Raw genomic sequence first — 13,989 nt, forward strand, 5'->3', positions numbered from 1 at the left:
TAGGACAAAATTCGTACATTTACAAGATCATGCTATTGCCCCTTTGTGTGGTGATGATTCAAATGTTCCTTGTACCTTTCGGTCACCTGCCCAATATTGAAGAATTCAGCAGTGGGATTCTGGTGGAAGATCTGATACCTTGACTTGCAAAACTACTCATTTGTCTCATGTAAACCCACTGTTATCCAACCTGTGGGGCCTCAACTTCTTTGTGACTTACCTCTCCGAGACTTATATACAAAATAACTTAATTAAAATGATATTAAAAAATAGAAACTTATTTCTAAAGATCGAATAATAATGAATTCAGAACACTTTACTAGTATTAGACTTCTTTGTCTAATGTGCTTTTCCCTCTCGTCTTAGTCTTGACTATATCTATAACAGTCTAGTGAAGTTTTCTCAACATTTTTAGCACAAAGCACCAGGCCACTCTCTTATGAGCAGTGTCTGCTGTGGTTTATGGGAAACAACAATAATAGGGTACAGTATGTGCACCACTTTACAGTCCTGTTGGGTCTCTTAAAATATAAACACAGTCCAGATTTAAAAAAAAAAAAAAAAAACGGATTCCATAATGAAGTTCCATAAATGAACTACTTTGAGGTGGAACAGGAAATGCAGTATATACACATCCCCAAGGATTCAACACAGCGTATGTGTGGGTAACGTATGCAAAGAGTAAATAAAGATCTACGACATTTTGGGGCCAACAAAGCACATTTAGTTGTATGTCAAAAGGAGTAAGCCATTTGTGATGCTACGTGTTCAAATTATGCACAGTCCCGCATTTATCATGCAGTTTATTACAAACTGTGACAAAAAAGTCGCAAATCGCAACGTGTGACAAATTTTCAGTGAGAATTGCGACTTACTTCATCACACCAAATTTGGGAAATGACAAGTAAAGTGGATGTGGTCTCCAAGGAAACGTCATTATTGGGTGCAGTCACACATAACGTACTTGTTTTGTAAACATACGGTGCAGAAAACTACAGTGTATGCCTATGGGAAAAATATTTTTCAACCCAGATTTCTCTAGTTCTTGCGTTGCAGCAAATTCTTCCCATATGCATGCATCGTAACGTTTTTCGCAGCATATATTTATGCTGTGGAAATACAAAGCAAATATGTGACTGCATCCTAAGTCAAATTTATTAAGTAAAAAGCACCCAGCAGGTGTAGATTTTTTTTGTGCCCCTCAGACAGTGCAAAATGTGACAAACTTATTAAGAGGCATGCGCCATTTAATAAATTTGCCATAAATAACGCCAACCATCTCCTTTATTAAGACTGGTGTGAAGTAAGCCATGAAGCCATCAATATTTATAAGGTCTTATGCTATCTAGGAGGTCATTTCTCAAACCATTTTGCATGGTAGCTTCACACTAGTTACTCATTTAGCAGCTATTTCAAGCTGGATTAGGGACGATCACTCTACAAATAGTGCTGCTCACAACCAAAGATGTGTCCATAATATGCATAATTCCATTTTCTATACCTCCACTATATTTTTATACCATAAACTTATAGGAAATCAACGTTTTTTATTATTATTACTAATCATAATAAGAATTTTCTGTATATATATATATATATATATATATATATATATACATATATATAAAATCCCCAAAAATCCAAAAAAAAACAAAAAAATCCGAAAAAATGAAGAGGCAGCACTCCAAGGAAATTGGTGAAAAAAAGTGGTGTGTTTATTCACCCCAGGCAGGCAACGCTTGACAAGGATCCCATAGAGACGGATCGAAACGTTGCCTGCCTGGGGTGAATAAACACACCACTTTTTTTCACCAATCTCCTTGGAGTGCTGCCTCTTCATTTTTTGGGATTTCATTAACAAGGGTTCCTCAACCTAGGAGGCCTGCACCCACTGCTGTTGCTGTGCTGCTTTACTCTTTTTCTCATTACATATATATATATATATATAATATATACATATTCAGCAGCAATGAGGGAAGAAACAGACAAGTAAAATGACATGTAATCAAAGCAAGTGAATACCAGTGAGACAGAAGGAGAGAAGTCCATGGCCATACAAACTTACAATCTAAATGGAATGGGAAAAGTGACACAATAGGTACAAGGCTGCTGATTTTTTCCATAGGATCAGCCCCTTGTGTTTGCAACGGGAATATTAATAAAGCTGGATGAACCCCTGACACAGCCAGTAATTGAACCAACACGGATTTAAGTGAAGAATGCAATACAAGGGTTCGTAGTTAAGGACATAGCAGAGGGAAGTGGAGATATTTATGACCACTTCTGGTTGTGTATGGGCCATGGACTATGGGTATGTGACACAAGTCTCCTTAAAGAATTTCGTTTTCAAAGCACGCTTAAAACTGGGAATGTTAAGAGCAAACCTGATGGTCCAGGGCACTGGTGATGTCTAGCAGATGGGAGTGATAGGATATAATAAGGGAGGATGAGAGTTGTAGGACATTGGCTGAGTGAAAGGCACAAGTGGGTTGGTAAACAGAGATGAGTGCAAGATTCCCACAAGGTGTGAGAACCTTAGTAGGTCACTAACCAGATAACACATCTCTAATATTAAGATGATGGGATCTCAAAGTGTGTTAATTGGGAATGACTATAACTATGTTGTGAATATGTATGTGAATATAAAATTCTGCTACCTTATTACATATATATTGTGATGTTCTATGCTTCTTTCTCGTCTCCAATGTATTTCATGATATTTGCTTTATTATGATGTACTGTGTGTGCTGGATAGCATTTGTACCATTTGTTAATTCTTCAAGAAAACACATTTAAAAAAAGAGATGTTAGTGGAAACCAAACCTTCAGATAGTCTGCCCAACTGGAATTGTGTAGAGAGAAAATAGAAGGAGAACCAACACTGAACCTTGGAGAACCCCCCCCCCCCCCACACATCCCCCGCCCGACAGAGAGAGAAAATAGAGAGAAAGTAGAGTCAGCAAAAGACACAATGTAAGATCGGTCAGAGAGATAGTAGGAAAACCAGGACAAGACAGTGTCCTTTAAGCGTAGAGCGTGGAGAATGTGAAGGAATATTTTTTGATCTACCATGTCAAATGAGGCAGATAGACCTAAAAGAATACAAAGGGATTGATGACCATTGGATTTGGCTGACACGAGATCATTAGATACTGTGGTTAATGCAGTTTCACTACAATGTATAGCTCAGAAAACAGATTGTGAGTGGTCCATCAGAGAGTTAGTAGAGAGGTAATTGATCAGACAAGTATACACCAGAATATTTAGATGTTTGGAAGCAAAGGGAAGGTTAGAAACAGGGTGATAGTCAGCACTGGAGGATGGGTTAAGAGTGGGTTTCTTGAGCATAGGGATGACAGAGAATGCTTAATAATCAAAGAAGAAGTTCCTGTTGAGAGAGGTTTACATTTTTGGTCAAGTAGGAACTGACAACAGGTGACACAGTACAGACAAGATGTGATGGAATGGGATCGAGAGGACAGGTGGTTAGACGAGTAGAGGAGAGAAGTGCAAAGACCCCTTCTGTTATAGATACAGTTAAGCTGCAGCCCGGTCACCGGTCACTGTTTCTACAATCCTGCTAGCTCACATTACATTTGCAGTTCCTTATCTCTCCCCTCTAGGGCCTAATTCACGTGAATGTTTTTATTTATCTCTGTGTCGTATCCTAGTCTAATCCATCCACAATACTGTCTGTACACTGATCCTATAATAATAATAATAATAATAATAATAATAAGAAGAAGAAATGGTTCTATTTACATGAACATTTTTATGCACGGACACATAAATACTAAGATTTTGAAAAATAAAAATGCAGCATGCACCATCAGTCAATGTAGACCCAAACTAAACGCATTCGTTACATAGATCCGAGAAACCTTCTGTCACTGGGCCGTACCACGTAGCAGGGCAGCAGCTGGCCAACAAGGTACAAAACAATGTCTATAGTTCAGAATGGGTACCTGAGGCAATGTAGACAGTAGCGGGAGCACGACTTGACTTTCACAGCAGGTGACATCGCAGATGCAGCGGGAAGACGCGACTTGACTTTCCCAGCAGGTGGCACTGCGGATGCAGCGGGAGACACGACTTGACTTTCACTTGTAGATACGATAGCACGGGATACAGGGTACAGGCAGCAGGAACGGATAACACTGAGAACTGGAAAACACTGGGAGACCGTTTGCAAGACAAACTTAGGTATACAAAAACATTCAGGCAAGGAACCAGTGGGCAGAGCCCCTTATTATAGTCTAGCAGCCATTTGGGCTGATAATTGATGGGTGCCAGCTGGACGCGCCCTGGCCCTTTAAGGCCGTGCACGCGCGGGCGCGTGCGCCCTGCGGGAATCAGTCCGAAGACCTGGAAGACAGTGCCGGCGTCTGCCTGGAGGGAGCTGACGCCGTGAAGAGAGATGTCCATGGCCAGGATCGTCAAGGGGTAAGTCTGAACGACGACCCCCGGCCATAGACGTTACACCTTCTGTATTGTATCTGTTATTTTTTACGGTCGTGTAAATAAGCCATTATTCACGCTACCATATAAAATAATGGCTGTATTATGTCCTTAAAACGTAGCTGTAAATGGGCATATTTTCATCCATATGCAATTCTGTAAGCATGTCCGCATTATAGCCGTCTGTCCATATTAGATGTGTGTTAGATCCGTTTTGGATCCATATTGAGTCAATGTTTTACATCCGTACATATTCAAAGAAATCATCAAAAAAAAAATCCTCTGTTGTCCCAACCGTAATACGGAGCTAATACAGATCCAATTACGGATGGTTCTATATTCCGAATATGATTATTTTGGGGCTCTGTTGACCTCTATGAGGATTTCTCGGCCGCAAATCAACATCCAATGATGCATGCTGCGTTTTTATTCTTACGGCATCAGTGTATGAATGTGTCCGTGCCTAAAAACGTTCATGTGAATAGAAACATTTATTATTATAGGGCCAGTATACGAACAATATTACGGCCAGATTAGACTAGGATGCTACACAGAGCTAAAAAAAAACTTTCGTGTGAATTCGCCTAGCGACTAACACTGCAGTGGCTGCTTGCATCAAAAAACCTGATCATAACCTGATCAAAACCTGCACATGTGAATACACTTAAAAAGGTAAAATGAATGGCTGCAGTAATAAATGGAGTTTGAGCTTGCAAGCGAACTAAGGTAATAAACTGCATATAGCATTTTTTAATTCTAGATTAGGAACTTAAATGTACACATTGACGTGTACATCCTTAGAGGTTTATACGTGGATCACTGGAGGTACGGTTTAACAGAAAAGAAAGACATGAGAATAAAAAACGTGAATCACAGATAAACTGGCCAACCAATTACAGTTCTGATTCTAAAAGGGAGGGACATTTATTTTTTATGTAATAATATATATTTATTTTAATTTTTTACCAATCATCATTTTTTCCCACTGAAAAAATATAGAGAAATACTTTGAGAAGTCAGCATATCGGGTGAACAATTGAACAATAAGAAGTTTATGTGTACAGAGCAGCACTTAAAGCTAACAGTTTTAGATCCTATACTATTGTACAGAAGTTCTCTAGAACGCACTGTACGTTCTGTACAGCTTGCGGTATTTGTTTTTTGTGCACTAATAATCTAGTTTCATTTTAGAAAGACTTTGAATACACCTTTTAATTGTTGAACAAATATTGAACACTTGAGGTACAGTATGTGATTTCCTGGATCATTGTGTTGCAATTACTATATATGTTGACTATATCATATCTGGCAGGAAGCATATAACTAATTTAACTAATGCCAGAAGGGATCCTTATGAAGTAGGAAGAAAGAGATGGATTGTATACCTTTTATGAATCTCAAAAGTCAACAAACTCATCTAGTTATTTCAATAGCTAAGAAAGGCAGGTGGAGGTAAATTGAGCAAGTATGGGGGTGGACATACAACTCATGGGCACAGAAAAGTGCTACGAATTTTTGATATGTTTATATTTTTTAATAACCTAGACATATACTTAACCAGAAAATGTGTGCCACCCTTGTCACAGTCCAGGGTAATTTAAGTTTCAATCTAATTGAAGGATATTGAGGCTTTGGGAGCCCAAGTCTACAAGAGCTAGAGTGCTAGAGTTCATTATTCTCTGATATCCACTCGGATAACTTAAAGAGGCTCTGTCACCAGTTTATAACTGCCCTATCTTCTACCTAATCTAATAGCCGCTTTAATGTAGATAAGTAATGTGTTGTTTTTTTTAAATAAACGTTTATTTTTGACAAAGTTATGAGCATTTTAAATGTTATGCAAATTTGTTCTAAATGCCCAAGTGGGCGTTTTTTTACTTTTCACCAAGTGGGCGTAGTAAGGAGAAGTGTATGATGCTGACCAATCAGAGTCATACACTTCGATTCATTCATGTCCAGCTTAATCCACAGTACAGCGTGATCTCGTAAGATGACGTTTTGCTGTCACTTACTCCCACAGTAACTTTACCAAAGTGTCGGTGGAATAAAAAGACATCGCCTCCAGCCAGGAGGCGATGTCTTTTCATTCTCCCGACACTCCGGTAAAGTTAATGTGAGAGTAAGTAACAGCACAGCGTGATCTCGCAAGATCACACTGTGCTGTGAGTACAGCTGAACATAAATGAATCGCAGTGTATGATGCTGATTGGTCAGCGTTATACACTTCTCTTTACTAATGCTGCATGAAAATTTGGCGCATCCTGCCAGACAGTTTAGACATTTTTCTTTTCCTTATACCACCTTTTGGTTGGCTTAGTTTATGCCAGTTTTTTTTTGCTGAAATTGAGCACATTGGTTCATTTTAAACCACAACCCCTTTCTGTTAGACCATGCCCTCTTTTCTTCTAAACCACTCCCCCTCGATGAGTGCGAATTTCTGGTCAATTTGGAGTTGTAAATCTGCTCCAATGTGTCCATATGATTATGATATAATCTATTGACCCTCAGCAAAAAACAGGACAGAAGCTTTCTTCCTGATGTAGTCCTATACTTCACATACATAAGATCCCATATAAGCTTCACCTCTTTTTTATTAGAGTGTGGCATCCCTATTAACACTGTGACTCTATCGTGTTAAGGTATGACTATGAAACACACATCAACACATTTAACATGGCAGATGCACACATAGGTTAACATGACATGATCTTCAGTATGTTGTTGATTTATAGATAATGAAATGATAAGCCTCTGTCCTGTCAACATATACTTGTTAATTAATAATCATATGGAGAAGATTAGCAGAGAATCATGAGGAGAAGGCTACCTAATACTGCTGTAAAATAGACATAAAACAAGAGGTGCCACTCCTTGGATCATTAGCATTGTGCAATAAAGTCATAGATGCTTAAAAGTCCTTTGAAGCAGCTCCAGCCTCTTTAGTGTGCTCTGAAATGAGATACGCCAGCTATTTATCCAGTCTTTGAAAATACAACCCGTAGTACTTCTGAATCCATTCATTTATTTCCAACCTGGAGCCAGGCCTAGAGATGTGAAGAAAGAGCCCTGGTGAACACTCGGCCACTGATCATTAGCTCATTTTCAGATATATAACACTGTGATTAGTAAGGATCAAGCAATGGCTACTGTCAAGGATGGTGGTATTCTAAATGGCAGCTGTTGCTTGACACACCAAAGATGGTGGATCATAATACGAATATATAGTGTTACTTAGCCTTACACATCTAATAATTAAATTACTATATGCAAAAAAGTTTTTCCATTCTATCTAAAATATGAGTCCCCTTTAAACACTCTAAGGTAAAGTCTTGTGACAGAAGGCTTGGGGCCATGTTGCTAAGCAGCTTTAGATTGTAAGACATACTTTATGCCTCCATAAATCACCTTATAGCTCACTCAAGTGAATGGGATGTGACTGAGGATTTCGTTTTCTTGCAGCAAAGTGGCACTGGGTAAACATTTTCCAAGATGAAGTAAATCTTTGAAGGGAGAAGTACAATGCAGCTACATCACTGTACTCTAGCAAGTTCAAGGGTCTGTGAAAAGTAAAGATCAAACATTAAAGTTCATACTGTCCAATAAAGGCTAGAAGGAGTAACACTAGAGCCGGGTTCAATGTTAGAATTGTCTGAAAGCCTTGTTGTTAGTTGGACTGACTTGGGTGTGACTGTTCGGGCTCATGCGCACAGCTATATTACAGCTCCATATAAGATCCGATTTGCACAAAGTTGTAATACAGAACACATAGAAATCTGTAAGGCTCCACTGTTTATAATTTTTAATGTTATTATTAAGTAAAATTACAGACACAATGGACATACAGTTAGGTCCAGAATTATTTGGACAGTGACACAATCTTCATGATTCGGGCTCTGCTGCCACCACATTGGATTTGAAATTAAACAACTGAGATGCAATTGAAGTGTAGAATATCAGGTTTAATTCAAGAGGTTGAACAAAAATATCCTGTGAAACGTTTAGGAATTGCAACCATTTTTCGACACAACCTCCTCATTTCAGGGGCTCAAAAGTAATTGGACAAATCTACATTACCATAAATAATGATTGCCTGAAGTCTGGAACCTATGGACATCACCAAACGCTGGGTTTCCTCCTTTGTGATGCTTTACCAGGCCTTTACGGCAGCTGTTGTTATGGAATTGCAAGTGGAGCGATACCTCAAGGCTGCTGGAGTCTGCCGGGAAAGAGCATGCACGTAAACCTGCAACCTCAAATCTGTAATCACTCTAAGGTGTTCGCCAGAGCCGACCGCAAGGTGGGATGCACTTTGCTGCTTAGAACTCCCAGAACAGAGTGTAGTTTAGGAAAAGAGGTGAAATGCAGGGAAACCTGAGCTGGAAACCAGACAGACAATAGGTTAACTGAAAGTCCAGAAACAGAGTAGGGGTAATCAGACAAGCCACGGTCAAAACCAGTAGGCAGCGGATAATCAAAATCGGTAAGCAGAGGTTTAACGAGACACAAGCCGAGGTCAGTATACACCAGGTCCAGAAAACAGAAGTGCAGGAGCAATCAGGAGCTTGATCAGGAATCGGGAGATAGGAAAATTCACAAGCAAAGGCAGGTGGGAAAATACAGGTATAACTACAACCCCACAGCTGATTGGCAGAAGGACAGAGAAGAGAGATAGGTTCAAGGTAAAAGAAGAACTGCCCAGAAGATAGAAAGGTTGTCATAGCGACCTTAAGGGAACAGGTGTTTTCCTAACAGTTGTCTTCAGTTGTTGCTTGTTTGTGGGTCTTTCTGCCTTAAGTTTTGTCTTAAGCAAGTGAAATGCATGCTTGATCGGGTTGAGATTGACTTGGCCATTGCAGAATATTCCACTTCTTTGCCTTAATAAACTCCTGGGTTGCTTTCACAGTATGTTTTGGGTCATTGTCCATCTGTACTGTGAGGCGACGTCCAATCAACCTTGATGCATTTGGTTGAATTTGAGCAGAAAGTATATCCCTGAACACTTCATAATTCATCCGGATGCTTCTGTCTTCAGTCACATCATCAATAAGAACTAGTGACCCAGTGCCTTTGGGAGCCATGCATGCCCATGCCATCACACTACTTCCACCATGTTTTACAGAGGATGTGGTGGGCTTTGTATCATGAGCCATTCCAAGCCTTCTCCATACTTTCTTCCTCCCATCATTCTGGTACAGGTTTATCTTAGTTTCATATGTCCAAAGAATGCTGTTCCAGAACTGGGCTGGCTTCTTTAGATGTTGTTTGGCAAAGTCTAATCTGGCCTTTCTATTTTTGAGGCTGATTAATGGTTTGCATCTTGTGGTGAAGCCTCTATATTTGCTCCCATGAAGTCTTCTCTTTATAATAGACTTAGATACAGATACACCTACTTCCAGGAGAGTGTTCTTCACTTGGGTAGATGTTGTGAAGGGGTTTTCTTCACCATGGAAAGAATTCTGCAATCATCCACCACTGTTGTCTTCCGTGGACGTCCAGGCCTTTTGGAGATCACAAGATCACTAGTGCGCTCTTTTTTTTCAAGAATGTACCAAACTGTTGATTTGGCCACTCCTAACATTTGTGCTATCTCTCTAATGGATTTCTTCATTTTTTATTTAAAGAGGCTCTGTCACCAGATTTTGCAACCCCTATCTGCTATTGCAGCAGATCGGCGCTGCAATGTAGATTACAGTAACGTTTTTATTTTTAAAAAACGAGCATTTTTGGCCAAGTTATGACCATTTTCGTATTTATGCAAATGAGGCTTGCAAAAGTACAACTGGGCGTGTTGAAAAGTAAACGTACAACTGGGCGTGTATTATGTGCGTACATCGGGGCGTGTTTACTACTTTTACTAGCTGGGCGTTGTGTATAGAAGTATCATCCACTTCTCTTCACAACGCCCAGCTTCTGGCAGTGCAGATCTGTGACGTCACTCACAGGTCCTGCATCGTGTCGGCACCAGAGGCTACAGATGATTCTGCAGCAGCATCGGTGTTTGCAGGTAAGTCGATGTAGCTACTTACCTGCAAATGCTGATGCTGCTGCAGAATCAAGTGTAGCCTCTGGTGCCGACACGATGCAGGACCTGTGAGTGACGTCACAGTGCTGCACTGCCAGAAGCTGGGCGTTGTGAAGAGAAGTGGATGACACTTCTATACACAACGCCCAGCTAGTAATAGTAGTAAACACGCCCCGATGTACGCACATAATACACGCCCAGTTGTACTTTTACTTTTCAACACGCCCAGTTGTACTTTTGCAAGCCTCATTTGCATAAATACGAAAATTGTCATAACTTGGCCAAAAATGCTCGTTTTTTAAAAATAAAAACGTTACTGTAATCTACATTGCAGCGCCTATCTGCTGCAATAGCAGATAGGGGCTGCAAAATCTGGTGACAGAGCCTCTTTAAGCCTAACGATGGTCCGTTTCACTTGCATTGAGATCTCCTTTGACCTCATGTTGTGGGTTCACAGCAACAGCTTCCAAATGCAAATGCCACACCTGGAATCAACTCCTAAACTTTTACCAGATTAATTGATAATGGATTAACAAGGGAATAGCCCATGCAGCCCATTAAATAGCTTTTGAGATAATTGTCCAATTACCTTTGGTCCCTTGAAAAAGAGGCAGCTACATATTAAAGAGCTGTAATTCCTAAACCCTTCCTCAAATTAGGATGTGAATACCATCAAATTAAAGCTAAAAGTTTGCACTTTAAGCCCATATTGATTATATAACTGTATATTCAATATGTTTTGGAAAACAGCTAAAATGCCAAAACTTGTGTCACTGTCCAAATAATTCTGGACCTAACTGTATAAACATGTTTACATCATACTGTTAGTTTAAATGTTACATGCACAGTTACACAATTGTTCATTAACCCATTCCCTACATCCGCCGTATATATAAGGTGTTCCTGCAAAGCGCAGTACATTTATGTTACGGTGATAGTGCGGTCTCAGGAGCTGAGCCGGAGGCGGGACCTAAAAATATGTTACAGCTGGCACCCTGCTGTACTGGCAGGGACCAGAGCTAGCTTCGATCCCTGCCATTAAATCCTTAGATGCAGCGATCGAAAGCGATAGCTGTATCTTGGTGGTTTGTAGGAAATTGACAGCCCTGTGATGCCATCACAGGGCTGCCAACGGCTACTATGGCTACAGGAAGCCTAACAATGGCCTCTTGCTCTCTGCCCATTAGGCCCTGCCCGGGTGGGTAATAGGTGTACCCACCCGGGCCTAATGGGTGTAGTTTTCCAAATGGGGTCACTTTTGAGGAGTTTTCACTGTTTTGGTCCCACAGGGGCTTTGTAAAAGCGACATGGTGCCAAGAAACCAAAACAGCAAAATATGCACTCCAAAAGCCAAATGTGGCGCTTTCTATTTTAAGCCCTGCCGTGTGCCGAAACAGCAGTTTATGACCACATCTGGGGTATTTACATACTCTGGAGAAGTTGCTTTACAAATGTTGGCGGGCTTTTTCTTCTTTATTCCTTGTGGAAATTGTTTTTTTTTAGCTAAAACGTCTTATTGGAAAAATTAAAAAAAATATATTTTCACGTCCAAATTCTAATAAAATCTATGAAACACCTGTGGGGTCAAAATGCTCATTACACCCCTAGTTAAATTCCTTGAGGGGTATAGTTTCCAAAATAGGGACTTTTTTGGGGTGTTTCGTTTGTTTTGGCATCACAAGACCTCTTCAAACCTGACATGGTGCCTAAAATCTAATCTAATAAAAAAGGACCCAAAATCCACTAGGGGCTCCTTTGCTTCTGAGGCCAGTGCTTCAGTCCATTAGCACACTAGAGCAACGTGTGGAATATTTCTAAAAACTGCAGAATCTGGGCAATAAATATTGAGTTGCGTTTCTCTAGTAAATAGCATGTCACTTCTTGAGGCGATTTTCTATTCCCACAACAAAAATACGCTTCAAAATCCATATATATCAAATACACATTGTATGCAAACACCAAAAACGCTTTTGAATTCAGCTCCAAAAACGCCTGCATTCAGAGGCTGTTTTTTGTTTGCCTCCGATTTCATATGAAGGATTGCAGAGGTTTTATCTGTCAGATTCTAACAGAAAATAAATCATGGCATGCTGTATCTGATGCTGTGTTACGGAAGTAGTACAGGGTACTGCAACTTGAATTCAATGGAATTGAACAGAATAGGAAAAGCTGCAGTACCAGGGACGTGGCAATCTCTGGAGCGATGTTACCCCTTCATTGTGCTAAGAGATACTGGAGGTCGCACTCACAACAATCAAACATTGTAAGGATAGGCAACCAATGTAAACGTTTCGGAAAACCACTTTGGATAGGGTAATACACTGGATGATTCACCTGAGTTCTGTCTTATGGAGTGGTCCGTCCTTTGGCAAATTTATTGGTAGGTGGTTGAAAATCTCCCTGTGATATTGATCACTCAACAACTGGCCAATGAGACCAGTTCATGTATTGCTGGACGCTGAGAACAGAAAAAGAATAAGGCAGCATTATTTAATCAATGTATTAAAATGGAGAACTGTTTTAGGGAAAAGTTAGAGAAAAATATCCATTTAATGAATACAATTTTGTGTGAACATATAAAAGTATAATAACTTATAAAATTATTTATATTTGGCCACCTGAAAGGCAGGTGGCCAAGGATAGTAAAACAAATCCAAAAAAATTCTTCAAGTATATAAATCCTAAAAAGCCAAGGTCTGAACATGTAGGACCCCTAGATAATGGTAATGGGGAGTTGATCACAGGGGATCAAGAGAAGGCAGAGTTACTAAATGGGTTCTTTAGCTCTGTATATACAACAGAAGAAAGAGCAGCTGATGTAGCCGGTGACAGTGCTGTTAATATATCAGTTGATATACTGAATTGGATGAATGTAGATATGGTCCAAGCTAAATTAAATAAAATAAATGTGCACAAGGCCCCGGGACCAGATGGGTTACACCCTAGAATTCTTAAAGAGCTTAGTTCAGTTATTTCTGTCCCCCTTTTCATAATATTCAGAGAATCTCTAGTGACTGGTATAGTGCCAAGGGACTGGCGCAGCGCAAATGTGGTGCCTATTTTCAAAAAGGGCGCTAGGTCTTCCCCGGGTAATTATAGACCAGTAAGCTTAACAGCCATCGTGGGGAAAATGTTTGAGGGGCTATTGAGGGACTATATACAGGATTATGTGACAATAAATAGCATTATAAGTGACAGCCAGCACGGTTTTACTAAGGACAGAAGTTGTCAAACTAACCTAATCTGTTTTTATGAAGCGGTGAGCAGAAGTCTAGACAGAGGGGCCGCTGTGGATTTAGTGTTTTTGGACTTTGCAAAGGCATTTGACACTGTCCCTCATAGATGCCTAATGGGTAAATTAAGGACTATAGGTTTAGAAAATATAGTTTGTAATCGGATTGAGAATTGGCTCAAGGACCGTATCCAGAGGGTTGTGGTCAATGATTCCTACTCTGAATGGTCCCCAGTTATAAGTGGTGTACCCCAGGGTTCAGTGCTGGGACCACTAT

General features: G+C 40.1%; 1 long non-coding RNA gene across 1 annotated transcript in view; it reads right to left on the bottom strand.

Moving 5' to 3' along the window:
- Positions 1 to 6,685: 6,685 nt before the first annotated feature.
- Positions 6,686 to 13,989, bottom strand: part of LOC142760822 (uncharacterized) — a 31,023-nt gene continuing 23,719 nt past the window's right edge. The window contains exons 3-5 of the long non-coding RNA XR_012883417.1: positions 12,815 to 12,938; positions 7,864 to 8,015; positions 6,686 to 7,502 (exon numbers count right to left, since the gene is read on the bottom strand). This is a non-coding gene — a long non-coding RNA (uncharacterized LOC142760822). The remainder of the gene's footprint in view (positions 7,503 to 7,863; positions 8,016 to 12,814; positions 12,939 to 13,989) is intronic.

The sequence above is a fragment of the Rhinoderma darwinii genome, chromosome 4 (assembly GCF_050947455.1).
Source record: "Rhinoderma darwinii isolate aRhiDar2 chromosome 4, aRhiDar2.hap1, whole genome shotgun sequence".
NCBI lineage: Eukaryota > Metazoa > Chordata > Amphibia > Anura > Rhinodermatidae > Rhinoderma > Rhinoderma darwinii.